This window comes from Sus scrofa, chromosome 18, assembly GCF_054392235.1.
Source record: "Sus scrofa isolate SSC_HxYL_T2T_F1_AM1 chromosome 18, Sscrofa_HxYL_maternal_Yorkshire_Landrace_v2.0, whole genome shotgun sequence".
Taxonomy (NCBI): Eukaryota; Metazoa; Chordata; class Mammalia; order Artiodactyla; family Suidae; genus Sus; species Sus scrofa.
Window position 1 is genome coordinate 21,725,861 of NC_139400.1, and position 27,524 is coordinate 21,753,384.

Genomic DNA, 27,524 nt, shown 5'->3' on the forward strand with positions numbered 1-27,524 from the left:
AGGAGAGACACAGCAGGATATCTAAGAACAGAAAGAAATAGAGTAGGTATTTCCCCTTCTGCTATAGACTGAGTGTCTATGTCGCCCCAAAATTTATGTGTTGAAATCCTAATCCCCAATGTGACTGTTTCCAGAGGTGAGGCTTTAGGGAAATGATTAGACCATAAATGTAGTGCTTTCACATATGGAATTAGTCCCATTATAAAAGACACCCAGGCGAACTCCCCCACATCTTCCATCACGTGAAGACACAGCAAGAAGACAGCAATGAACCAAGAAACAAACGGGTTCTCACCAGACACCAAATTTTCCAGTGCCTAGATCATGGATTTCCAAGTCACTGGAACTATGCTAAATAAATTTCTGTTATTTATAAGCTACCCACTCTCTGGCATTCTGTTAGAACAGCCCAAACTAAACAAAATCCCTCTCCTTAATTTAGCACTGTGGTTCCAATGGAGGTTGTGTCCTGTGACTTTTCTAGCTCCATTGGAAGCTCTCCCTTCAATAGCTTCAGATCTCTGCACTGCAGCAGCATCGCTTTCTTTCTTGTCCTTTTAAGTTTAGGGATAGTAATGGCTTTCTACTCTTGATAGACTCTAGACAGTTTAACATCATTCATTTACTCCCCAGCTCTGTCTCCACTTTTGGAAATAAACTTTCCATACAAAAATAGCACTTGTAAAAGCAAAACCCAGTTAGTTTTATTATGTGGGGTTTTGATAGCTATAAACATCATAATTTTATGAATAATAAGCATATTCCCTCTCTTTATCTATCTAACACTTAGTGTTCATTAGGGATCCTTCGGTCACTCAGAGTACTTATATTCTATCTTTATGAATATTTTATATTTTTGTTATTTTTCTATTGAGAAGCCATAAACCAAACAGCATACAGACCTATGCATACAGAAACATAGTGGACATGAAAAAGGTTAGTCATTTTCAAATTACTTTCTACACTTCACCTAATTTGATTTGATTATTCTTCTTGAGCCTGGAAAATGCACTGAGAAATGCATTTCAGGGGACAGTCTACAATCACACATACCTACCACGTCTATGATCACACATGCCTTGGGTCACTTTACAAGAATAGTCTTAATGATTTTTCTTGAATGATTTTACACATTGAAGCTACTCTCACTTTACAATAAGGCCAATTTATTCCATCCATATTTTTTCACAGCCTTTTTCATATCCATATTAGGAGACACAAAGCAGACACCTCTAGTAGTCACAGGTGCTCTTGACACCTATGAAACCATCCAAAGTCTACTACAGCTCTCTTAATTCTACAGAGGTAGAATAAATGATTTCCCTGCACCTTAAGTATTGTGAACTTTGCCCCCACTCCTATGTTCTCATGACTGAAAATGAAGGCAGGGAAAAAGAAGAAATGGAACTGTTTCAACTACAGGCTTTCAGAGCAGCATTGCTGTTTTATCAGGTGCCAGTGCCTTATATTAAGTGTGACAGGAGTTGCATGTCTTGAGCCAAAGGAGAAAATAAATGTTTACCATTCAACTGGAAAGCTAAAAACAAAAACAGGGAGTGGAGGGAAAGTAGGAAGAAAACCATGGATGAAGGCAATGCCATGGAGGTAAGTTCAGTGAATTTGTGCCTTTCCACATTCATATAAATCAAAGTAATTCAAACAGGCAGATGTACTGGATTTGTTCCTGTTGGGTGTCAGCATTTTATCTGAGGAAGTGGACAGAAACTTGCATAAGTTTTATTGAAGTTACTAATACTCTCACTGTACAATCTGTTTCCTCATTACTTCATGGTCTGAAATTCTAAATTCCCCGAGAAGAAACCAGAACTACTCTGAAAATATTGCTATGATAAATAAAGGAATTCCTATACTACTGAACACACATCAATCACATAGGGTATACTTTGAAAGAAATTAGCATGATCCTGCCATGTTTTTGGATCCTGGTAGCATAGTCTGAAAAGGGATCAATATAGTCCTAAATTAACAATTAACTTAGATCTAGGGTGTTCCTAGCATTATTCAAAGAAAGGGACAATGTTGGAACTGTTCCAGTGAAATCAACAGAATTACTCTAAGGAAATAGCTAAACCAAGCAGGCCTCCATGGCTCTTCTAGTTTTACACAACTCTTGAGAAACTTGAAGCTCCCAGAAACTCTGAGCCAGCTCAGCTCTTAGGTTGCATGTGAGACAACCTAAAGATTGAATACATGTACTCAAGTATTTATCATTTGTGGACAGAAAGACACCCTAAACATAATTTTCCAATATATGCAGAAGCATGAAACACTACAGACTCATTAAGGAAGTATGTAAATTAGGGTAACTACATACTTGATAGACACCAACACATTTATAAAAGGAGAAAGTGTAGTTATTAATAATTATGCCAAGAAAACAGGTATAAGCCATATCCATTCTGGGTAAATCAGGATGTATGATCTTCCAAGCATAACTCAACATGGCTAAACTATTAAGTATGTAGGAGGAAGTCATAGAATTGAGAATGGGGATCAGGAAGTGGCAAATTATGAAGGATCTTGATTGCCAAAGACATCTAGACTTTCTCCATGGCTGTTGGGAAACCATTCTACAGATCTAGTAATTTGACAGACTGAATGCCATATCAATCAATTAGAATACATATATTGATATGTTCCTTTTTATTAATCTGAAAAACAAGGACAAATCTATTCCTGGGTTCTAAGTTTTCTAAGTTTTTTATGTTCCAGATACTGAACAAAAGTCACGATATATGGGTAAGAAGAGAAGTATAAATGATCATGATGTAGTCTCTGACCTCTGTGGGAAAATGATTTACATAAACAAGGCTTACTACAATGCAGAATAAGATAAATTAGTTATGAGATTATCTGTTTTCTCTTTGTTTTCTACATATTATGCCATATAGGGCTCGCTTAATAGGTGCTCACAAAAGTAGTTAGTTGCACTATTTGAACTCTAATTATTTTCGTATGTACAAGCATTCCCAATAAAATGGATATTAAAGTAAGATGCTTTGATTATTTACAACCCAATTGTCTGCAGTCCACGGCACTCAGTAAAAGCCAGCATGCAGACATTGATTGAGAAATTGATTGAAAAAGCCCAGTCAGCTTTGTCAAAATGCATTTTTGTTATGGCTTTTATTTTCCCATGAAATCCAGCCTACAGGATCAGTTGTTTCCAAGTGCATAAGCATAATCTACTTCCTAACACATAGCAATGTAATGTGGGGGAGTTCCTTATGCAAGCAATTTTCTGAGAAATATAACAGGCTACAAAGAAAGTGGAGCTGGGTGTTTCTAAAAAGTGTGAACAAGCATGAGATTGCTGTACCTTCCAGGAACAAGATAAACATACATGTCATTTGAAATTATTCCTGTCATAATATAATGAAACAACACACATGGATTTTTCCTCCAATCTATGATTCCTAGCTTCTTTACATCTTCATAAATACTGTTATAACCCTTTGATTTAAATCATGAACTTAAAACTTTCAGAGCTTAATTACGTTACTGAATTTACTGAAAAACTAAATAATGAAAATGGGGGGATTACCCTTACAAATTAAACAAATATAGTGTATCCCAAATACAACAGTTAACTACATAAATATATGAAATATGAATATATGAAAGCTTGGAGCATTTACTAAGGGAGAATATAACTACAACCTAGATGTATTTCAAGGTAGGTCTTAGTCTTATCTTCTAAAATATGGATATTCATAAAGTCTTCTTGATGCTTATAAAATAATATATTGAATTTGGTGTCTTCTTCAATTTAACCATCTATATTGTAGATGTATACTGAATAATTCAGAATTTTAAAGTTTCCAATTGGAAAGTGGGCATCTTTTATAGCCTCATAAATCTATTCATGCCTAATTTCATGGAGTAAGGGATAAGAGAGTAGCCAAAAAAGGCTAATGCGGTTGTAAAATTTATATTATGAAAGGATTTTATAAGACCTAGAAGAATTTAGTGATTTTTAACTTGATATATGAGATTTTGAAGAGTCATAAAAATTCCTCAGATGATTCATATACTTAATATACCATTATCACAATATATAGATTTTCTCTATTACTATATTCCATAGCCAGTAATATAAACTAAGACATTGAGATTAGAGAGAGATTGACTAGCAAATTCATCAGTAACAAAAAAATTAAGATTAGCTTAGAGGTCTCTTGAATCCTAATTTAGGATTCCTTCAATTAGGGGTGGGTGTGTGTGTGTGTGGGTGTGGGTGTGTGTGTGGGTGTGTGTGAAAGAGGCAGACAGATAAAAACAGAGACCAAGAGATAGGGACTTCACATTGAATATTAAAGATCAAATGCTAACTAAAGTTTCAAGAACATAATCATAAATCTATTTCTTGTAGATTATAATTTTACTTCCATTATCCTAATCAGCTGCATTTGGGTTTTTTCAGTTGTGCAGAATGAGCATCTGAAACTATTATCAGAAACTTGACTCTTACAGTATCACCCCAATGACCCCAATATATCTGATCACTGTTTCCATTTTACTTAACACTATTAGCTGTAATCAATACAGTATTATCATTTAAAAATCATCTTCAATATAAACATAGATATCAGTTGAAATACAATTATTAACTTATTATTTTTATAATCAACTAAACCTAAATACACAACTGTAGTCCTCATTCTATGCATAGGGAAAATGGGTCCCAGACAAAATATCTTGGAAAACTTCAAGTAAATAATTGATGAAGTATTTTTGTTACTTTTTAATCACACTGATGACGGTGAGTTCATGGTTTTGTACAGTAAATGCTGAAACTTTATATACCTTCCTCAAATCCCAGCAAGAACAAAGATTCTCAACAGCAACTGCCTATATAGGACATTAATCAATTAATTAAACAGTAGATTAATGTTCTCCTCAGAACTCCCCTCTATTCAAACTCATAAACCACGGTAGGATTTGCCCAATAGTTAGAATTTCAGTAGATTTCTGCCCCTGCTGAATCTATCTTTGTGAGTTTGGCCTCAATGCCTCACCTCCTTCAGCGGGATAGATGCCTACCACAGATGGCTTCCTATCACTCCTGGTGAAGAAAAGGCCAATTCTGCATAAGATTTATAAAGCTGTATAAACAGAGTTTATTAAGCCTTTTGGAGTTAAAGGTACTATATAAATATAAGATATTACAGTGCTTAATCAAAAGCACCTTTTTTATATCCTCCATCAAGCTGAATAAACAAAAATGCAAAAGAACATAATGTATCACTGCTGGAATATCCATCAAAAATAGTTACAACTTTTCCATTTTTGGTTGGGTCTACTTGTACAGCCTTAAATTCCAAAGATTTCCAAACATTTATTGAAGTATAATGCCACCCCTTACCTTCCCCCACCTACGTCACTGATGTAATCACTTTCTACATGCTAACATAAACAAAGGTACATGTTCTTGCTTAAAGAGGTTGATAGGCAAAGCTCCAGCTTAGACAAGGCTAATTTTGGATTATAAATATCCTGTCTAGGTATCATATCTATGAATTTAATAGCTGAATTTTTTAAAATCTCAGAAAACTGTATTTTTTTATACATTACTCAAACAGAATGAACTTTCCATTTTCCTCAGGACTAGCTAGAGCATGATAACATTTTCTATTTTTCCATCGTCCAATCTGAACAGCTTTAGAGCCAATCTAAGGGTATCAGTGAGGGCTCTTGTCCCCTGTAGAAGTAACTTAAATTTGGTCAGTTCAGAAATTCCCTGTACTCCATAGGCATAGGATAGGCATATTTAAGTTTGGGGAATATGAGGTTTATTCTAACATATTGTTGAGAGAAGCAGAAGAAATTTAGTGTGAAAGGAGGTTATTGGGAATACCTGAGAAAAAATAGGTTCATGCTATTACAGTAGTCATCATTATCAGCGCCTACACTCACTATTCAGTATGTGCTGGTCACTGTGCAAAGCACTTCACATGCATTCTTTATCACAATAACTCTAAATGGGCGGTGCTAATATTATATAGATCCTATTTCTGAGAATAAGTCACTTGTCCAAGATTACACTTCTAACAGAAAGATGAATCTGAAGGCTGTGTAAGGCCAATCTAGAGTTGATTGCTAGACTGTTTTGCTCCGGAGGGCCTATCAATGTCTAGATTCAGACCAGAGATCATAGCGTAAACACACTTTATAGCTGAATTTCTGAGGCCACTGGTGGGTGTCAGTATTCCTACGTGGGGTACTACTGGGGTAAGGAATCTTAATGGGATAGAAAGAGGCTTCAGCTGGAGGACTTGTCTTTCATTTTGCATCGTATGTAACATAAGATAGAGGAAATGTCAAATGTCCATATGTAAAAAGTGTGGGAGTGGGAAGGAGAAAAGCTAATGGAAATTATAGAGCCAGAGCCGGGGCAAAAGTTTCAACAGCCACTTGCTGATGTCACCAATGTCTGAGACACTATCATGACTGTATAAGAAAGGCCTAATTCTTCAGCCCTACCTTGACCTATGAATGAAGCAGGTTTTACAAAAGACTCACCTTTCAGGCATCCTAGTAAGACACTTCCCTTACTTTTAATATGCACGTTGTTGACTGGCTTCCTTAGATCCTTACCATTACTCCACTTTTTTTTCTTAGCAGGAGTGAGGAGATCAGATCCAAAACTCCTAACTTTCATAGCCAGCAAAGCTTCAGAATAAGTCCCAGTTTGACACCTGATGCCTGTGTTGAATCTAAGAACTCTGTCATATCATTTACAAAGATCAGTCTTGGAGCCAGAGCTGGTTTTAACCTTTTTTTTTTTGTTCAATCTCAAAGTGGAAGAATGCATGTGGCATATCAGAGCAGAGGGAGATAGCTGCAGAGGGCTATTCCATTTGAAAAGTATTAGACTCTTACAATCATCAAATCAAGGGGAGCATACAAAAAACTACTACACCATTGAAAATAAGAAAACTTGCTACAAAAAAAAAAAAGTGCTACATGAGTTTTCAAAAGAAAGAATTAATGTGGACAATGGGAAAGACTTCTTGATGGATGGCAGTAGAGAAGGGTCCTCAAAATCTGCAACCCCTTTGTTTGACAGGTAATTATTAGGGGAGGTTTGAAAATAGATTAAACAGGAAAATTATGTAATGTCAGGCTGAAATTTAAACCTAGATTCTAGACCTCAGATTCTAGACCTAAGGAAGAGCCCAACTGGAAAATACTAGTAATATAGAACTTGACCTCCCAGACAAACACAAAAGTAATATAGGTCGGATAGCTCTTGGTATGCAGCACACAGCTTCCCATATAGTTTACCTCTGCTCTCTTCCTCACCACAGAGTACACAGTTTCCTCATACCTTTGACTGTAAGCCTCCTCCTTGTAAGTCAGGACTCTGTTCTTTTCACCATGTTAAACCCTCTTTAAGGTTACGGGTATCTTACTCACCACTGCAGTATGAGCACAAAAATAGAGCAGGGTACAGAACCAGCATTCAAAACTATCTGGATGAATAAATGCAGTATCATGCACATGAAATGAATGGTGAAAGAGGCTACAGGAATCAGGAATTATGGGGAACAGAGGTGGAGGAAGGAATTATAGATCTATGTTTACTCTACTTTTAAGGCTTGCTCCTCTCTGGCACTAGACTTGGAACTGTCAGACCTCCAAAGTAAGTCTCCCTCGACATCAAGACAAACTTTGGTGTCTCTGGGACTGGGATTGACAAGAAAGCAAGAACTGGACAGGTGGCCTTTGGCTTGATGCATAAATATCACAATCTCTGTATCAGTCTTAACCCTCCAGGGTCTTCCAGAAAAGCCTGGTTAGGAGAGCACCAGAGATGGGTGACAGGTGTCAAGAAGCTCTGGAGAGTACAGCTCAAGCACAAAATGTATTGTAGACTTGAAAGGAAAAATAAGTGAAGGAACAATGTATTCTTATCAGTGAGATCTTAATGATTCTGATCTGTGTTCTTCCTCTTTGGTCAGAAGAGTAAATGCATGTCTGCGAGTGTACAGATAGTGAAAACACTGTGGGGAAGGATAACTGTTTTAGGTGCAGCTTTTTACATCATAACAAGAACTCTCTCAGCTTTAACACCTTCCTGTGAATCAACATTTATTGTGGATGTTTGTTTTCATCATATCCAGGCATTAATGAACTGCGATCACTAGGATTATATACTTATGAAAATCTGCCCTTAGTCAAATCTACTTACGGATATCTGGCATTTTTGAGGTCCCTGACAAAGGCATTTCTCTCACACACTTTTTAAAGTTAGGTCAGATTTAATTTAAGCTCCGCTTCTTTGTACTGCAGGCATTCGTTATCTTTTTTGTCATGTAAATTGTTAACTTGGACCAGTCTTCCTGCTGGGCAAGTAGTTAGGATATTTTGTCTATATTCCAATCATCTATTATTAGAATTATTCATACTTTTAGAAAAATTATAATAACAATTATTTTAAAAACACAGATGTGAGGTGTAATTTGAAAAGTAAGAAAACGAGTACATTAGTTGAATGTTCTCTTTATGGGCACCTGTCATTCTGTTTGCCTCTAAACAATGGTACCTCATTCATCTTTGTTCCCAGCAATACGTTTTCTTCTCTTTTTTTTAGCTGAAATTACCCAAATATGCAGCTTCAGCTATCATCTATAAGCTTATGATTCTTCAACCTGAATCCCCAGCGGGACTTTCTCCAGAGCTTAGATGCATATAGGCAGCCCTATTAATCATTTCAACTTGGCTATCTACACTCTTGACTTTATTCAAACTGAACTCATCTTCCTCTCCAAACTTGTCTAAGTCTCTAATACCCTCTTTCAGGTAATAACACCTTGAGATATTCCCTTACCCTCATGAATATGCAACAGGGCTTATAGATTCTACCTTCAGTCTCACATGTGCCTCCTCAGTCTCAGCCTTAGTTCATGTTTTCACTGACCTTATCTAGACCATAAAATGAACTTACAATGGTCTCCCTTTAACATGTCTTCTCTGGCACAGTATTTCAAAAAGCATCCTTTTTGTTAATAATGTCGCAACCCTGCTTAATACCCTCTAGAGCCTAGTCCCAACATGCAAGATAAAATATAAGATTCTGTAATTAGCATATAAATCCTGCATGGTTTCCTCCTCTATCCTCCTCTCTCACCAATTCTCCACCTCTATCACTCATCTCTTCCTGCCTTTTCACTTGCTTATCTCTCAACAATCTGCATTATCATTTTCCTTAATTTCTTTAGCACACAAATACCGACTTATTTACCAAAAGTCAATTCAAACAGTACTTCTTATGGAGAGTCTTCCACAACACCACGTCTAATTTCAATATACCCATTCAAGGCTCCCAATAAACCCTACTTCTGCCTGCAGTATTATTTGTAGTACAGAGTAACCACCGGTTTTTCTCTTTCATTACTCTAAGCAGTCTGTGAACCTTGGAGTCATTCTTGACTTCTCTCTTTCTCTCATCAGGAGTCCATCAGGAAATTCTGTTGACTCTACCTTCAAAATATATGTAGGATCTGGTCATATCCCACTATCTCTTCTCTACTTTTCAAACTCAAGCCACCAACATGAGCCTGAGTTTCCACAATAACTTTCCAATTGCTTTCTCACATATTCTCTTGATTCCAAGGAGTCCATGCTCAACACAGCAGCCAGAGTGGTCCTTTTAAAATGTCGGTCAACTTAAATTTCTCTGCTCAAAACTGTCATGGCTCCCCATTTTACACAGAGAAAAAGCTCCAGCTTAAAAGTGTCCACTTCATGAAGTTCTTTTTTTTTTTGTCTTTTGTCTTTTTATGGCCATACCTGCAGCATTCGGAGATTCCCAGGCTACGAGGCTAATCAGAGCTGTAGCTGCCAGCCTACACCAGAGCCCCAGCAACACCAGATCCCAGCCACAACTGCAACCTACACCACAGCTCACGGCAATGCCGGATCCTTAACCCAGGGAACAAGGCCAGGGATCGAACCTGCAACCTCATGGTTCCTAGTCAGATTTGTTTCCACTGCACCATGACAGGAACTCCTCTCATGAAGTTATCTTAACCCTCTCTGACCTCAACTCCTACTATGCTCCACCTCCACTACTTTTGTTTTTTTTTTTTTTTTTTTTTTTTTTTTTTTTGTCTTTTTGGCTTTTCTAGGACTGCTTCCATGGCATATGGAGGTTCCCAGGCTAGGGGTCCAAGCGGAGCTGCAGCCGGCAACTATGCCAGAGCCACAGCAACACAGGATCCGAGCTGCATCTGCGACCTACATCACAGCTCATGGCAACGGTGGATCCTTAACCCACTAAGCAAGGCCAGGGATCGAACCCCCAACCTCATGGTTCCTAGTCGGATTCGTTAACCACTGTGCCACGACGGGAACTCCCTACTTTTGGCTTCTTTATGTCACTGGATCATAGTATCTGTGGGCTTTTGTAATGGCTATTTCTCTTGCTAAAATAGTCTTCGCTCAGAGAGCCACAGAGGTAATTCCTTCACCTAAATCAAGTCTGTGCCCACATGTCACCCTATAAATGGAGTCTACTCCCATTACCACTCTTAAATTTGCACCCTGCAACCCTCTCCAATGCTAGTCCTCTTAAGCCTCTGTGCAATCATCTCATTTGTCCCACAGTACTTTTACCTTCTGATAGAGTGTCTATTATGTTATATAATTATTTTCTGCTTCCCTCTACTAGAATATAAGCTTCACAGGGCAAGGGTTTATGTTTATTCACTAACGTATTCTAAGTGCCTAAAGCAATGCCTGACAAATAATGATCTTTTGTTAAATATTTGCAAAACCAATGAGAAAACAAGTGAATAAGAAAATGATATTTTTCTCTATTTCTAGACATAGCACGGTGCCTGACACACACAGTGGACACACAATTAATGTTGATAGGATAAATGTATGAATAAATGAATTATTAAAAGAATGGCTGGAAGACCTGGTGGGGTAGGTAAAGATAAATAAGATATAGGTTCTGATTTAAAACCTTTAAATTCTTTATCTCTCTAGAAAAGTGTAAGATGGTCAAAGTATGCAATTGTAAGTATTCACCCGGTTATCAGAAATAATTACTAGTCTTGGCTTTCCTGTTCAGTCCTAGAAATTATATTTTTGCTGACCAGCTAAACTTTCATTATCATCATTCTTTATAATTTTCCCTAAGACCCAAAGTATTTTTATGTCTTCAATTCCCTCTTACTCCATAGACTAGCTAATGTTCTCCTCTCATATAAGCCTTCACATCATCCCCCACGATTAGTCTCCGTAAGATGGACAGCCCCTCATTTTATGTTCTGATCACGCATTTGCAAATCAGGGGGGTGAAGAGGGTGGTTTCCACACCACCAGCATACAATTCTCGAACACAAGCAGAGTGTCCGAGAATTCAGCTTGATTCTGATACTCTCTGCCTAACAGGCAGTATAAAATTCCACAGGTTAACGTTTCTGTCATACAAGACTGCCCCCATTTGATTTAGGACACGAGCAGCAAGTTCAGGTTATCTGATCTAAGGGCCTACAGATCAAAGGTTCCAAAAAAACCCCTCCTTGAGTTCAATTAATTTGCTAGTGGCTCACAGACCTCAGATAAACATTTTACTTATCAATTTATTATAAAAGGATACAACTCAGGAACAGCCAGGTAGAAGTGCCTGGGAAAGGTATGAAGGAACAGGCAGGGGGTAGAGCTTCCATGCCCTCTGTAGGTGTACCACTCTTCCTAAATCTCCACTTGCTCACCAACCCAGAAGCTAGCTCTATAAATCCTGTCCTTTTGGTGTTTTTATGGAGGCTTTATTACATAGTCAAGATTGATTAAATCACCAGCCATCGACACTGGATTCAACCTCCAACCCCTCTCTCCTCTCCGGAGATTGGGATGGGGGTCTACAAAGTCCAATCCTCTAAAAATCTTAGGGCTAGTTCCCTGGCAACCAACCCCATGCTAACTTTACCTAAAAGGGCTTTCTAAAAGCCACCTTGTTAATATAACAAAAGGCACATTTATAGCCCATACCACAAGAATTTCCAAGGGTTTTAGGAGCTCTGTGCCAGAAGTGACAAAAAGCAAACATATTATTTCTTATTTTAAATCACAATGTTCACACCCATAAACAAAGAACATAGTCTACAGTCTTGGATGAGATAATTATTCCTCCTTAAGAAAAGAGCCATTAGAGGAGTTTCTGTCATGGCTCAGTGGAAAAGACTCTGACTAGGATCCATGAGGGCTCAGGTTCAATCCCTGACATTGATCGGTGGGTTAAGGATCCAGCGTTGCCATGAGCTCTGGTGTCTGTCACAGACGCAGCTCAGATCTTGCATTGCTGTGGCTGTGGTGTAGGCCAGCAGCTACAGCTCCAATTCAAGCCCTATCCTGGGAACCTCCATATGCTATGGGTTAGGCCCTAAAAAGACCAAAAAAATAAAAAAAAGAAAAGAAAATTAAAATTAAAGAAAAGAGCAATTTGAATATTTTGTTTTTGATCATTGTTTGCTCACAGTTTGTCATGTTGGGGTGGATGGAGACCATTTTATTAGTTTGGGAATTTTATTTCCATCATGCAGATTTCTGAATAAGTAGACAAGATAATCCATGATTTTTTTTCTTCTGTAGTTTTAAAATGTATTTAATTTATATGAGATGCTTAAAGGGGAAGAATTCTCATAAATGTGAGCAAGAATATAAAGAGATCAGAAAGGAGAAGTCTAGATAAAGGAATTCTACTCAAACAGAAAGTTATGAAATGTGTGAAACATTTCATATCCCAAAAGCAAGTCTTTTTGTATCTCAGTTTGAGTAGGTTCTCTGCTACTCCGAGCATAAAGAGGGGAAAAAGAAGCCAGTTTCTAAAGCAGATATTGACTGTGGCCCAAGAGAGTGGAAGTTTGTTATTTTTTAAGCTATGATGAGAAATGCCTGTGTGTCATTTCTGTGGTGAAATGGTGTCATTCTGTACTATCTACAGTACTGGCCCCTTGGATAATCATATTCAAACTAATATGTTAAATTAGCCCAAAATTAATCATAAGGAAAAGTCCAGAGATAAAATACGGACGAGGGCATTTAGGTGAAAGAGGAGACTTGAAGATTATAGTGGGCAGCACATATAAATAAAAGCAAAGAAAATTACATTTCTCCTTTAAGCAAAGATCATGGAAATCTCTATTTGCTTGAGTTATGGCAAAAATCAATTAGTCTATAATTGAAATTTTTTTGTCAGACTGTACCAAGCCTACAGAAAATCATTATGTTTGGCATCACTAATAAAATATTTTTTCAGCTAACACTGTGTTTTCTCTAAAGAATATCATCTCCAGAAAATCAACCATCAGTAGAAAGGCCCACACTTCTCCTCTGTATAGATTTCCATGTGGTGTCACAGAAGAGAAAAATCATTAAAAAGAGAGACAAGGGGTGTGATTGGGAAAAAGAGTGATTTGAGATCTGCATGGCCCAGGTTTAATTTCCTCACCACTCACTGTGAGACCCAGACATTGCCTACTATAATTTCTAATAACTTTAAAAAAAATTTTTAAAACCTCTTTTTAACTACTAATCTTCTTTTATTCATCACTTCATTTCTATGACATTTTGAAAAAAAGATTTATCAGAAGAGTTGTCATTATTCACTATCCCCAATTCCATATCTTGTCTCCTGAAAGCCTGATTAAACCAGGCTTAGTTTCCCCAAGACATGACTAAAGTTTTCAAAGAGAGCAATGACCTCTTCCTGCCAAATTCCATGCTCATTTTTCAGTCCTCCTCTCACCTACCAGGATGCCCCATTTCAATACACAGTAATGCTCTTCTCTAACTACTCAAAAAAAAAAAAAAAAAAAAAGTCATCCAAGTCTTCACTGCATCCCTCACATCCTACATCCAATTCGTCATTAGATCCCATCAGAAGTTTTTTCAAAAGACATCTGGAATTTTACTCATCACGTCCATGGCAGCCACTCAAGTTCACACCATCATCATCTGGGGCTGGATAATTGGCATGACTTGCTGACCTTCTTCCTGCCTCTTGTCTTTGTGCTCTGCAGTCTACTCTCAAGTGTGCAGTGAAACTGACCCTTGTGAAACAGAGTTGATTTCTACCACCTAAAATAAGTGATACTAGGGGTCATCAAACTACTGCCTTCAGGTGAGTAGACTACAGCACACAACCAGGAATCAATTTTATGTTTTTTAAGAGGGAAGCAGGAGCAAAAGTAGAAGAAGGGGAAGAGGTAAAAAGAAAAGGATAAGGAATAGGAGAGGGAGAGAAGGAGGAGAATGCACTCTACAGACGTTATGCATCTTGCAAAGTCTAAAATATTTACTATCTGGTTCTCGATTTGCCATCCCTAGACCTAAACAAGCTGTCTCTCTCTGACTCTCTGACCTCCTCTACCTTAACCCTATTATACTCCTGCTTTTTTTTTTTCTCTCAATATTCCAGACATATTTCTGTGTCAAGGTACCAGCTATTCCCAATGCTATGCCTTCTCCATATATCCAGACACAGGCAGGCATCTCCTACTTCTGGCCTTTATTCAAATGACACCTTCTCCAGGAGACCTTTGTTGACATCTTCTTTTAAAATTGCAACACTTCTCCCCAGCATTTCTTATTTCCCTTCCCTGCTTCGTTTCTCTCTACAGCCCTTCTCCCTATTAGTTCTCAAACTGGTCCCCATACAGGGATGGCAAGAAGAGACCGAAGAAAGAGGCAGAACATTCCAGATTGGAAGGCAGAAGTACTACTCATCATGGGAACCTACTTGCCAGGTTTGTCTTGGGCACCACAAAACAGGTTGATGCCACACCCGCTGCCAGAATCGTAAAAGTTTATGTAGAGGCTTTAAGGGGTTTCAGTCACGTATTCAGTCCAGAATGTCTCAACCACACATTACTCTCTCAAGTCTGAGTCCTTGAAAATAGCTCTGACTGTGGGAATGGTGGACAGAGTATACATTCCAAGGAGAGGGGAGGGGAGGAGTCTGGAGCCTCCCATTGCCTGAGTTCAGCTTATGGGTTAACCAGGGGTCAAGTCCTCTCCATGACCTTCCCCAACAACTGCTATTGAGCACACTGTATATACTTAACTCCCGTCATGTTGACTGTCCACCACCAATTACAATGTTGGATCCATGAGAAGAGGGATCTATGTTTAATTTATTCACAGCTGTGTACCCAGCATTATGTCAGTGTCCCACACATAGTAGGGGCTCAAAAATATTTACTGAACTAAAGAAATAATGTATTTTAAACTGCTAAGATTTGATCATATAACTATGCATATTCTCTACAGTCTGATGGGTAAGAAAATGCCAAAGTTTTCCCATGATTTGCTATTTATTTTGGTTGTGTTTCTTTTTATCATCACAAGACTCATTCTGGTATTTACCTAAGCTGAACCCAGTGTAAGTGGCAAGTATTCTCAGCAGGCATAGACAAGGGTAGAATGTTTTATTACATGCCTTTAAGTAACTGTTTCTCTTTGTCTAATCTAAGAATAAACTAACCCTCTTCTATTTACGTATGTATCTGCTTTTGTCTCCTCTATTTCCTCTCATTTTCTTCATTTAAAAAGTATTTATAAAAGAGAGAGGGAGAACAGAAGTAACTAAAGGTTAAAAAAAAAAGTGACACTTTATATTCTGGGTTAAATATTCAGACATATAAACTAGGAAATAAAGAGTAAATTAATGGAAGACTTTGTAAAAGGCCAGAAAAGTGGGCGAAGAGGCCACTCCCATTCAAAGACAAACTAGCCATCACCAATCACCCTGCATAAAGCATGGATGATAATGCTGTAATATGGGGCATAAAAAGAATGTGAGCAAGATCATCATGAAAATTTTGATTCTCACGTCAAGCAAGTAAATCCTCTTATTTTTACTCATTCTCAACTCCGTAATTATAGATATAGATAAAAAATAAAGTATAATCCAACCTATGTTTGTCCTCATTTCTATAACAATCATCAAAGCACATACTCTATTGATGGATGAATTTGTTACCAGAAAGCCCACTAGAATCCGTGGGAAAAATAAGGTGGAATCTAGGTGATAAGGAGTAACCTCTTCTTTTGTGCTAAGTCCAGGGTCACTTGTCCACAGGAGGCCTTGCACCCAACACAGCAGATTAGAATTTCAGCGTAGAACCGGGGAGAACCCCACCTCCATCCAAGAAGGCGGGGCAGCAGGCCTTGTGCAGAGACGCTCACTGCCCAGCACTTGGCTTTGAAGAGCTAGGAGCAGAGCAACTACACAAACTCCACCCCTCCCTCCAAAGAGGACAGGAGGGCTAACAAAGAGCAGCAAAACGTTTAAGGACAGGGAGAACCAGCAGGAGAAAATGCTCAGTGGGGTAGCCCACAACGGCACCTGCCGCCATCGGCCAGTCCCCAGCGTGAGGGGACGAGGAGGCACGGTCCCCTCTTTCAGCTCCTGCGCAGACTCAGAAGTTAAACTGCAGGGACTTTCAGGGAGGAGAGAACCCTCACTAACTTCTGGTCAAAATAAAGCCAAAGCAGAGGGTATAAAAGGGGCAGCTGGGAACAGTCAGTCCAGACCCCAGCTCTCTTGTTGGGCATGAAAACCTTCTCTATCACAGGAAAGGGGGTTCCTCCATTCAGAACCGGACCTCGATGCGCAGGGGCCACTTGGGAGTGCTGTGGCCCAGACCCACTTTGACTCACACCAGCTCCTCCAGCAACGCAGCCCCTTCCCTGTGCGGAAAGCGCTGCCTCTGGAACATCATCACCATCACCGCAAAGCTAACAATTCCTGGGAAATGGAAATAGAATCTGAGTAACAAAATAAAGTCTAACCTTTTCTTCCATTTGCGCTTAGTCTACTTGCACTTGCTGACAGGGGGCTGAGGGCAGAGGCCTCACAGACCCGCTCTCCAGACCAGAGCTCCTGGGGCGAAAGAGCTGCGTACCTCAGCTGGGTGGGCATGCGCAGAAGCACTGCGCAGGCACGTCAGTGCAAGATGGCGGCTGCAGGCTGAGGGCAGAGAGGCTGCGCCTGCGCGGGGAGCTGGAGCCTGAGGAGCACAGCTGTGCCCTCCTGTGAGATGCCGCCTCCTCCCTGCTGCTGAGATCACTATAAAGCAGCCGCACACACAGCCTGTCCAAAGTGTCTGTTCTTCACAGGGCAGCTTGCATGTTCATTCTTTTTTTTTTTTTTTTTTTTTTTTTTTTTTTTGTCTTTTTAGGGTCACACCTGCAGCCTATGAAGGTTCCCAGCATAGGGGTCGAATCAGAGCTACAGCTGCCAGCCACAGCCACAGCCACAGCAACGCCAGATCCGAGCGGCGTCTGTGACCTACACCAAAGCTCACGGCAACACCAGATCCTTAACCCACTGAGCGAGGCCAGGGATCGAACCCTCAAGCTCATGGTTCCTAGTCAGATTCATTAACCACTGAGCCACAATGGGAACTCTGCATGTTCATTCTTTGATCAAAGAATAAAGCTCTCTGTTCCTTCTGAACTGAACTCCATCTTCTTCTACTGGTGCAAGCGACAGCACGCAGGAGGACCTTTCTTGGGCCTCAACTCAAAACGGACAGTAATAAATTTATAGACACATCTTTGATACAAATTTTAGGACAATGATTTATTCACTTATCTCAGACTTCTGAGGCTTCTTCTCATTCATAACCTCACCAATTAATTCCACTACTTTCCATTCCTGTGAAGCAAAACTCTCCCAGCCTCTGATTTCCCTTCTCTTTTTCTTCCTCTGGATAATTCTGACTTTTGTCCAGTAATGTAGGAAGCTGTCATTGTCACTAAGAGTCATCAGAAAACAGATGACAAACTAAAATTAGGCAATTTGAGGTGAGTTTAGCAAAGCCCATTTTCAAAGATATCACAAGAAAAATGCAATAATGTCATACCCCAGGGTTACAAGATCAGGCACTGTTCTTAGGCCTGAAAAAGAAAAAGGACAGGTAGTAACAGACCTTGGAGAGCATGCTCTATGAGGACTTAGGGCCACCTCAGAGGAGCTACAACCTTCAGAAGAAGACAGAGTCTACCCACAGGGAACTGTCAGGAACTTCCTTCCAGACCCAGATCTCTTGTTGGTGCCTCTAACTGACAAAATCCAAGCAGTACCCATAGCACACACACACAAAAAGGACTGCTAATGGAGTCTATACAGGTTGTTCTCCCAAGATGCTAATCGGGAAGGAGAAGAGTGGAGAATGAATTTGGAGCATTAAATGTCATCATTGGTTAATTGCAATCTGAGTCAATTAAATACTTTTCACAGACAGTTCCCAGATCAAGCAAAATTTACTCAGGGTCACAGAGAAAGAATTAGCATGTTAAAGACACAGGATACAGCTTTCAGTTCATATTGCAAAAAGGACTTAATATATGGGATCAGATCCTCATTCCAGGTAAATTCCTGGGTGGATTTCAATAATTTTTTCAGGTTAAAAGTTAATCATGACTATGTTCATGAATTTGTCAAACAGCATGATTAGCAGGGCCTAAGAATATTTATTAAATAAGCCTCCTTCTTTGCATCTAAAACACAAACTCAGTGGGTTTCTGAAATAGAATGACAGCTCCCTTTCTGTTCCCTTGCTCCTCGCAACCTTGCTCTGTCCTGCTCCCATTCCAGGTCACTGTTTAGCATACTAATGCCAAGGCTGCTTTTACCCAAAGTGCCTGTTTCCTATGCTGTCATATATATACTGCCGGTTGGATCTCAGCCAGTGGAATTAAATGAAATGGTCTTCTGTCAGACCGAATACTAATTATGTCTTCATGCTGAAGCTAGGTCTGCATAATGACATCATTTACAAGTAGGCTGGAGGTTGAAGCTCAGAGTATGCTCTGATATTTATGGATGTAAGCAAAGTGGTTCTATGCTATTTAGTTTACCTATTCTGTGTGGGTTTCTTTGCTTGTTTGATAGATTTGGCTTGAAAATCCAAGGTCTTCTCTGGGCAACACTGTGGATTAAGTAAATTTTTCATTGCCTAAGTCAGTTGTCAATACTTCAAACCCACAACTCAGTTCCCTAGGGAAACCTGTGGGACACTTTTTGTTTGTTTGTTTTTGTTTTTGTTTTTGTATTGTCAAGAGGCTAAAATCCCCTTCAGGTCATGCATAAATACCTAGCATGATAAAATATCTGATTTTCTGATGCAGCATGGTTTACATCTGGTGGTAATTCTCAAAACCTTCCCATTTTGTACACTGTCTGCACCTTGACCCCAGCAGCCTGTCAGAAATGCTAATATCCTACACCCTTCAAATGAGGCTTATATGTCTTGCAGCATATAATGTGTTCAATTAGCTAAATTACTCACGAGTCCATGTTATGGTAATAATGAACAGAAACACTCTAAGGCCCTCATTTTCCTCTTGGTTGGCATTTTACCAGTCTTTTCATAGGAGTAACTTTCCTCATGGGAATTAAAAAAAACAAGGAGCAGACTAATGTTAAGGAAGACCCACTGGGAACAAAAGTTTAGGTCAGGAGAAAACATATGGTGCCCATTCAATTCAATATATGCACAATAGAGTCCTTTCTAGTTTAAGGTATCTTGCTAGGTGTGCAATGCATAGAAGGACTAACATATGTGAATCTCATGTTCCAACATCTCATAATTATATGGAATCATGGAACAAGAATCAGGCAGACTGTTAAGAGATGTCATTTTTACATCAATCCATATTAACAGAGGTATGCATCACTGGCAAGGCATTTAACTCTTGAGGCCACTGAATAACTGGAATAAAATAAATCATCACAGATTTATACAGGCCTCTAACATTGCTTTTTCTTCTCAGGCTATAATATGTTTGTGTTGAAATAATTCTTTTAAACTCTAAAAAATTTACTGTTATTAAACAGACATAATGGCTTCCTATTGCTGTCAGAGAAGAGCCATTACTCCTGAACATTATGCCATGTTCTCCTGATTTTTAAAGTGGCAAAACTGAGTTAGAAACTCAAGACACTAGTGATTTTTAGTGTAAATATTCAGCCCATGATTTGAAAATACTTTCTCAAATGAGTAATCTGTACTGCTCAACCAGCCCACAAATGTTCCTTATGTGGCCTATATCTATGTTTAACTGAGAGGAAGTTTATGTTCCTTTCTACTTTATTATGTAGAAGCAGGCAAAAAGCACAGTCAAACAAGCAAATGTCAACAAGGTTCAAGGCACTGAAGTACTGCCTGGGAACTCTGAGGTCAAATCTCCAGACCAGTGGCCAGGGCAGCTCAGTGACAATCTACTGCCGAATCTTTTGTCAAAAATTCCTTTCTTATATTTGCTTTTACAACTGTAGATACAAGGCATGGCTCCAGGTGACCCTCCTGGAATTGAAAAAGCTCTGACCTTTCAAAGTTCATGTTATGATACACCTGGGGAAATAAAACTTCACTTTTGTAGTTGTGTTGAACAGTAATCCATCACGAAAATAACCATTAAGAAGTTTTTAATTATGCCATGTATACTTGCTTTGGTATAATAGATTTTTTTTTCTTAAACCTTTAAAATAACTGCATTTCCTGAAAGAGGGGCCAAGATGTTGACCAGAGCTAATAAGCCTCCTTAACCTTGTACAAAAATAGTATGTACAATTGTGTCTTATTCTGGTGTTCATTCCATAAAATGAATTTTATCTTTCTTTTCTTTTTATGGCAGTATCTGTAGCATGTGGAAGTTCCTGACCCAGGGGCTGAATCAGAGCTGCAGATGCTGGCCTATGCCATAACCTGTGGCAATGCTGCATCCTTAACCCACTGAGCAAGGCCAGGGATCAGACCTGTATCCTCACAGAGACATTGTTAGATCCTTAACCCACTGAGCCACAATGGGAAATCCCAAAAGGAATACATACTTGGGAAAATATCACCCAGAGAGAGAAGGCTGACAAATAGGAAGCCAGATCAAATAGACACGTCTCATTATCAAAAGCTATTTGAAAACATGACCACCTCCAAATATTTCAAGATCCAACATATAGAAATAAAAAGGTCAGGAAAATTGAAAGAGTAATCAAAAACCTACAGAAGAAAAAAAAAAAAAAAAAAAAACGAAAAACAAAAACAAAAACAGGACCAGACAATTTCTCCTGTGAATTCTACCAAACATTTAAGAAAGACTTAAAACCTATTCTTCTCAAACTCTACCAAAACACTGAAAAGGTGGGGAGCCTTCCTAACTCAATGAACAAGGCAAACATTACACTGATACCAAAACCAGACAACACACAGAAAGAAAATTATAGGCCAATATCTCTGATGAACATCAATGCCAAAATCCTCAACAAAACTTTAGAAACTGAATACAATAGTATAATAAAGGACCATATACAAGAGTCAAATGGGATTTATTCCAGGGATGCAAGATTGCAACATCTGCAAATCAATGTAATATACCACATTAACAAAATGAAATATAAAAATTCTATGATCATGTCAATGCAGAAAAACATTTGACAAGATAGAGCACCCATGATTTTTAGAAATTCAATGAAATAGGCATAGAGGAAATGTACCTTAACATTACAAAGACTATATATTATAAAACCATAGCTAACATCATACTCCATGGTAAAAATCTGAAAGCTACCCCTCTAAGATTAGCAATAAGAAAAATATGCACACACTCACCATTCTTATTCAACACAGTATTCGAAGTTCTAGCCATAGAAACTAGGCAAAAGAAGAAATAAAATACATCCAATTGTAGTTCTGATTTGTATTTGAGGTACCACCTCACACCAGTCATAATGGCCATCATTATTAAGGCTACAAATAACAAATGCTGGAAAGGGTGTGAAGAAAAGGGAACCCTCCTACACTGTTGGTGGGAATGTAAGCTGGTACAACCACTATGGAAAACAACGTGGAGGTATCTCAGAAAACTAAATATAGAACTACCATATGATCCAGTAATCCCACTCCTGGGCATATATCTGGACAAAACTTTCATTAAAAAAGATACATGCACCCCTATGTTCATTGCAGCACTATTCATAATAGCCAAGACATGGAAACTACCTAAATGTCCATCAAGAGACGAATTGATTAAGAAGACATGGTATATATACACAATGGCATACTACTCAGCCATTAAAAAGAACAAAATAGGAGTTCCCATCATGCCTCGGCAGAAACAAATCTGACTAGGAACCATGAGGCTGTGGGTTCAATCCCTGGCCTTGCTCAATGGGTTAAGGATCCGGCATTGTCATGAGCTGTGGTGCAGGCTGCAGATGCAACTCGGATCCTGTGTTGCTATAGCTATGCTGTAGGCTGGCAGCTGTAGCTCCATTCAGACCCCTAGCCAGGGAACCTCCGTATGCTGTAGGTGCAGCCCTATAAAAAAAAAAAAAAAAATAATGTCATTTGCAACAACATGGATGAACTAGAGAGTCTCATGCTAAGTGAATTAAGACAGAAAGAGAAAGGCAAAATCATATGATATCACTTATATGTGGAATCTAATATATGGCACAAATGAACCTATTTACAGAAAAGAAAGGAACTCATGGCCACAGAGAACAGACTTGTGGTTGCCAAGGAGGAGGGGGAAGGAGTGGGATAGACTGGGAGTTTGGGGTTAGTAGATACAAACTTTTGCATTTGGAGTGAATCAGTGATTAGGTCCTATGTATAGCACAAGAAACTCTATTCAATCACTTGTGATGGAACATGATGGAAGATAACATGAGAAAATGAATGTATATATAGATATATGTATAACTGGGTCACTTTGCTGTATAGCAGAAATTGACAGAAAACTGTAAATCAACTACAATAAAATTTTTTTTAAAAATACATCCAAGATGGAAAGGACAAAATAATACTGTCGCTATTTGCAGATGACATGACACTATAGAAAATCTTAAAGACTCCAGAAGAAAACAAAAAAAAACCTGTTAGATATAATAAATATATTTTGTAAGGAACTAATAAAAAGGTCAAACCAAGAAAAATCCTGATCCTCTCTGGTGTCTTATGGAATGAACTCTTTGAGGAAATGTTTCCCTGCCATGCTGCTCCAAAAATAATTTAAGGCGGTATTCAAGAATAAATAGAATATTGGGGAGTTATATGAAGTAAGGGTAGGTAATAATATATAGGACATAATAAGTTCTTAGTGGCTCCATGGTCTCATGTCAGAGTGTTGTTGAAGGAACTTACATATAGAAGGTTGAACTAAATAATTCATTCAGAAGAGTCACTGAATCTTAGAGTTAAAAGCAAATTAACCTCTGGACCAAATATCTTACCCAAATGCAGAAAATCATTCATTCTTAAATAATTCTAACGCAAGATAACCAATTCTGGATTTTATCATTCAGTGCAGTCCTTTCTGGTCAGTACTTCTTGGGGCAGTCTGTTCTTCTGAAGGGTAAACAACTGTGATAAAGTTCTATAAATTGAGTTAAAATCTACTTCTGTTTAACTTCTCTTCACTAGTCTGAGCTGTATAGCCTCTGGAATGGCCCAGAGGAAACCTATTCCTTCTAACATCAGCCTGTCAAGTAACTGTAGATGGCTCTCATGCTCCTGTGAATCTTCTCTCCACAATGGTTCAGAACTTGGACTCCAAAGCCAGAGTTGGGTCAGAATCCCATATTCGAACCACAATAGCTTTTGCTTTTGGGCAAATTACCTAAATGCTCTGAGTCTGTGTGCTCAGTTTTGGACGGGAAAATAATATTTTCCTAAAGAGTCTACTGTGAACATTTTTTAAAAGATATAAATTAAGGACAGTAAATAAGTATAATTTTGGTACACAATAAATGTTTTATAAGTTTTTCTTATATCCTATTCTTCCCTAGTATCTAACATTTCATTTTAATGGCCTATATATTATATTCCCTATTATCACATCACAAACCATTAGGCTCACTAAAATACTAAATTCTAGAGAATGTCAAATTTTTTATAGGTGAGACGTAGACATTTATATCAATGGCTTTTGACCTTATATGATTTAACACCTTTTTTTATAACAGACATTTTGTAATGTTCTCTTTACTACTTTTGAAAAAACAATAGAAAATCAATCTACCTACAAACATAATTTCAAAAATTAATATCCTAAGGTAATATAAATCAAACTTTTAAAAAGTAATCTATAATAAAATAGTTTGTACTTCAATATGCAAATGCTTACATAGGACTATAATGACAGATATAACAGAAAAGAGATGACTGTACCTATATATAAATCTCCATTAATGCACCAACCTCGAATGCCAGCTGATAACAGGAGTGAATAGTACGGCTGTCCATAACATAGTTTTCTGAAATTACAAACAGCTCCTGGTAAACTTCCGAACAAAAACCAAAGTAAAACCTTCTCTTTTACACAGAGTAGCTATATACCAAGAAAATTAATACCCTGTAAAAATACTTTAAGATTTTATGCTATGCGGAATTCCTGTGGTGGCTCAGTGGTTAATGAATCTGACTAGGTACCATGAGGTTGCGGTTTCGATCCCTGGTCTTGCTTAGTGGGTTAAGGATCTGACCTGTGGTGTCGGTTGCAGATACAGCTCAGATCCTGTGTTGCTGTGGCTCTGGCGTAGGCCGGTGGCTACAGCTCCAATAAGACCCCTAGCCTGGGAACCTCCATATGCCAAGGGCATGGCCCTAGAAAAGACCAAAAAAAAAAAAAAAAAAAAAAAAAAAAAAAAAAAAAGATTTTATGCTATGTGAAGTTATGTCTAAAAGCTTAGATTATTATAAATATTTTTTACTTATAGTAATGTCCTGTAGGACATTTGAAGGTCATACATGATGTAGCATAATTCCTTGAAGTCTGACTTGGCTTGTGCAATTTTACATGTCTGGCATCACTGGCCACTAATGCTCACTATACCAAAGCACTGGGACAATTAATGAAATACATCCACAGATTCCTAGAACACTTATACTAAGAGTCACCATTTGAAGGGTTCCAGATCTATCTGAACACCTATTCTTTATCTGAGCCATTTTTTCAGGAGCAATTATGCTATCATTTTGGTGGCCTATCTGGCAAGTTGCTGATTTTGAACCAGTGCCACTTCTTTCTGGAATGTCCTTTATTTTACCCCTTAAAATAAACAGTATCTGTCATACTGAGGTAATTTACATTAAATTCTTATCTTACATTTTTTTTTGTTAAATTTCATTTTCTTTGTTTCACTTTGTCTTTTCACTCTATCTTTTGAATCTTGATTCTTACAAATTGTATTATCTCTTCCTGGTTTTCATCACCTGCAAATTACAGAAGCATTTCTTGCCTGTCTCTATCCAAGCTGCTATTGAAAATGAGAAATCAGATACAATGAATGACAGCATTTATAAAACTTGATTAGAAATTTCCTTCTGTGTTGACATAGCTCATTGAATGTCACCTTTTTATTATTAATAAGTATACAGCTAGGAGGAGTCCATGAAAGATATGGTCAGCAGCCTTCCAAAATCTAAGAAAAAATTATGTACACAGTATTTCTCTTCTATGTGAAATAGTAATATTACTAATATTACTATCTACTTCTAATTTTAGGGCAAAATGCTCACTCAGCAAATCTCTTTGGGCACCTTCCTAAATTATTCCACATGCCTAAGTTTAATAACAACTAAGAATTCTGATCTAAACATACACAGTTTTAAAATTTACTATATTAGTTTAGTTGCTCTGCCAAGTACAAATCTCAGTTGTCTAAAGCAATGGAAGTACATTTCTTACTCAAAGTTCAGTCTGTGATAGGGATGAAAGCGTTCTGCTTTTATTTCTGATTCAGGCAGCCAAGCTAACCTAGTTAACCTTCAAAACAGATGTCCCAACTCACCCTAAATATCAACAAACTTCCAATAAAGCAAGGGAAAAGAGAGTAGAAGGCCACTTTCTCTTAGGTCAAAAAGTGGCATGTATCACTTCGGCGCACATTTCACTAGCTAGAACTCACATAGTCATGTCTAAGATTAAGGAAGCCTGGAAAATATAATCTTGTTGCCTGCTGGGAAAAAAAAAAAAAAAAAAAGGAAATGGATTTTGGTTAACTTGTAGCTTTTTCTGCCAGTAACATTCTTAAAAGTTCACTAGAAGGGTTCCTGCTCTGAGCCACCATGCTTCAGGGGTCCCCACATTTTGGAATCTCTTCCTAAAAATGTTCTAAATCCCCCTCTTCTGCCTGGGATGAGCCAGGGTCAGCAGACTTCTCTGGGCAGTGCAACTAAAGCCTAGACCTGGTGCCATGTGAGTCTCTACCACTGAAAGTATCAACCTCAAAACTGTCTAAGTCCCATTCCAGTAATTGGGATCTGCCAGGGTTAACAGTGGTTTCTAGGTAGGTGGGGGTGGGGGTGGGGAGGGAGGGAAGGGTGGCTATATCTATACCAGACCTATGTGGAACAAATTCTCTGCTTCTCCATTTTGGGGTATTCTTTGGCCCTCCACCCAGACTGTGAGGTTGACTAGATGTTCCAATGAGATTGGGCCGTGAGAATGGTGTTGTCACATTGGTTTGGGAAAAATTTTACCTAAGTCAGAATTCAGAATGAGCTCAGAACTCTGGGCTACCAATAGACTCTGGAAATGGGTCCCACAGGCAGGTCCCTGCATGAATTCTAACCCCCTCTGTGTTGGACCTACAGTTTATTTAGCACCGAGGGCAGCATAAGTGCCAGAAGCCAATATTTGCTCTTGGACCCCTACCATCAGTACCCATAGAGGTCACCCACCATCTTTACAGATTTGCACCATGTTCCAAGAAATCTATCAGGAGTGGCTTCCCCTAATTCCTCTAAAGGTGATGAGACCTTTACTCCACAATGCCATAGGGGTCCTCTGATTAGTGTCCTCTAGCATCCAACCAATATGGTTAAGGTTGTGCTCTTCTGAGTCAGGCTTAAGCCATGCTGGATGACAGATGAATATTCCCTGCACAAATGGAATCATTCTTCTTTCTTTGAACACTGAGTCCTTGCCTCTCTTTTCCACTGAAGTAGGGTTTGGAAAACAGGAATATAGACAATACTGAATAAGATCACATTCTAGGAATGTAGTGATTACAACCTATAGTGTTCAATAAAAGAGGCAGTTGGAGAGGCGTTACTTTATATTTTAAATCATAAATTTATTATGACCATAAAATGGATTATTTATATTTTCCTTTATACTCTGGATAATATTTGCCTTTGTATTTACTATTAGTGAAACCCAGTAACAACTTCTGAGTCATTAGGAACTAAGATTCATGGGCTACACAATGGAAGATGTGGTACTATGAGTAATGATGCAACGAGCATTAGATAAATGGTCTTAGTGAACTGCAGAAGCAAGGAGATCCATATTGTTTCCATGCAAACAGAATTCTGAAAAGCATGGTATTGTGAGTATTAATAGCATTACTACCTTTTCTCTCTGTGGGAGATATGAAATTAGCCAGGAGTAACGCATTTGACAATGGATTTCATTGACCCATAGATCAATTTGGGGAATGTTTTCCTTGAATAGTTTTAATTCTTCAGATGCAT

The 27,524-nt window shown here is 38.4% G+C and overlaps 1 long non-coding RNA gene across 2 annotated transcripts in view; it reads right to left on the reverse strand.

Annotated features, from left to right (window-relative positions):
* LOC146394922 (uncharacterized) overlaps nt 1-27,524 on the reverse strand; it is a 247,917-nt gene that overhangs the window by 59,723 nt on the left and 160,670 nt on the right. For both annotated transcript variants that reach the window (XR_014833711.1, XR_014833712.1), the window contains one exon: nt 24,216-24,301. This is a non-coding gene — a long non-coding RNA (uncharacterized LOC146394922). The remainder of the gene's footprint in view (nt 1-24,215; nt 24,302-27,524) is intronic.